Genomic DNA, 1,996 nt, shown 5'->3' on the forward strand with positions numbered 1-1,996 from the left:
CAAAAACAATTAAAAATAAAAACAAAAACAAAACACTCAAAATTGAAACACTAAAAAAAAACCCACAAAAAAAAAAAGAAAGAAAGAAAAGGAAGAAAACAAAACAACAGATCTGAGAATTGACTTCGCTTCCCCTACGAACCAAGCCCAGGTACCGCTAGACTATTGACTATTACTGTCTAAGCTCGGTATGTCACTATGTCTATTATATTCTCCCGCCACGGTGGGTGTTTCGTTGAATTGATTTCTTCACGACAGCCCGTGCGCTCAGGCACGCTAGGCCCAGTCGGGCCCCACTTCACATCATTTAAATGTCAAAGTCTCCCAGAACCTCAGCACGAAGTCTCGTCACAGTCGGCGGTTATCAAAGTAGGTCATCATCACCACCATCACCATCATCATCACCACCACCACCACCATCATCATCCTCTTGATTCCCCAACCGGTGTTGTTAATAATAACCATGACATTCTGCGCGTCGATACGCTCCGACGCACGCGCATTCGGGGGCTCTCCGTGCTATGGGGGTGACGGGGCGGAAGGGCTCACCTCAAAAATGCATATTGTATAATGACTTTGTGTTACATCTTTCTCTTTCAAGTTACTTGAGAAGACGGGGGGCGTAAAAACACTTACGTTAAAAACAAAAAACAAAAACAAAACAAATTAAAAAACAACCCCAAAACAAAACAAAATTTCACGCTACGACTGGCGGAAACACAAGAAAAGCCTGTCATATTTCTATGGCACGAACACAATAATGTTATTATTTTCTTTTCTTTGCGATTAAAATGGGTTACGTCCAGGAGCACACACAAACAGGAAATCTAGCTTTGAAAAAAACGGGCTAAAAGTGCAAAGCCACGTCGAAGCATGGGGGGAAAACGTTATTGAATATCAACCCTAAAAGGAGTGTCAGCGAAGCGCATCGTTAGATCGAATTAGTCAGTGTCGTATAAGGTAACTCGACATGTAAAAATGTCACACCCAGAAATACCGGAAAAACGATATCAAACTACCAATGGTGAGGCTCGCAAGTTGAACATCCACTTCGATTAATTCGCATGACTTTCTTTGCAGACCACAGCATCGACGACAACTGATAAATAAAACAGGAGGACATGGGGTGGTACTCCCACAGCCTGCCCCACACGTTAAGTACAAAGTCCATGTTTTGATTGTATTAGTAAGATTTTACGGCGCTCCCAACTGCATAATGTCATATGAGCACCAAAAGGGTGGATGTCAACAGAGAGGTCTAAACGGGGAACCAGGCTTACTTTGCTCACCTCTCTAGCCTCAACAGTACAAAGTCTGCTTCGACTATCAAGGCACCCCGGAAATAGTAGTTCACAAGAGAGTGACAAATATACAAAAGATGTAGAGGAAAAGGACGATAGTAATAATGAGGAAACAAAAAGCAACTATGTTGTTCCGGGACAGTATGAGCATGACATTGATAAATCAGCCCATTTACAATTCTACTGTGCATAACAACGTGATAATATTCCCCGCTTTGGGAACCGCCTAAAGACACCTCAGTCACTTGTCAGTAGCACTATCCTGATGGTGAGGCTTGCAAGTAGGAACATTTCCACTTCGATTAATTCGCATCGTGTGTACACCCTATTACATGTACTACGGGCCTTTCTTTGCAGACCACAGCATCGACGACAACTGATAAATAAAACAGGAGGACATGGGATGGTACTCCCAACTATTACACCACAGAACACGGTAAGTACAAAGTCCAGGTTTTGAATCGGAGAAACAAAGAAAGAATAGACCGACAGACCGACAGACAGACAGGCACACAGACAGACAGATAGACAGACAGATAGAGTGGGAGAAAGAGTGGGAGATAAAGAAAGAGTGAGAGAGAGAAAGAGAGAGGGTGAGAGAGAAAGAGGGAGGAAGGGAGAGAGAAAGAAAGAGAGAGAGAGAGAGAGGGAGAAAGAGAGGGAGAAAGAGAGAGAGAGAGAGAGAGAGAGAGAGA

The sequence above is a fragment of the Aplysia californica genome, unplaced genomic scaffold, assembly GCF_000002075.1.
Source record: "Aplysia californica isolate F4 #8 unplaced genomic scaffold, AplCal3.0 scaffold00745, whole genome shotgun sequence".
Classification (NCBI taxonomy): Eukaryota; Metazoa; Mollusca; class Gastropoda; order Aplysiida; family Aplysiidae; genus Aplysia; species Aplysia californica.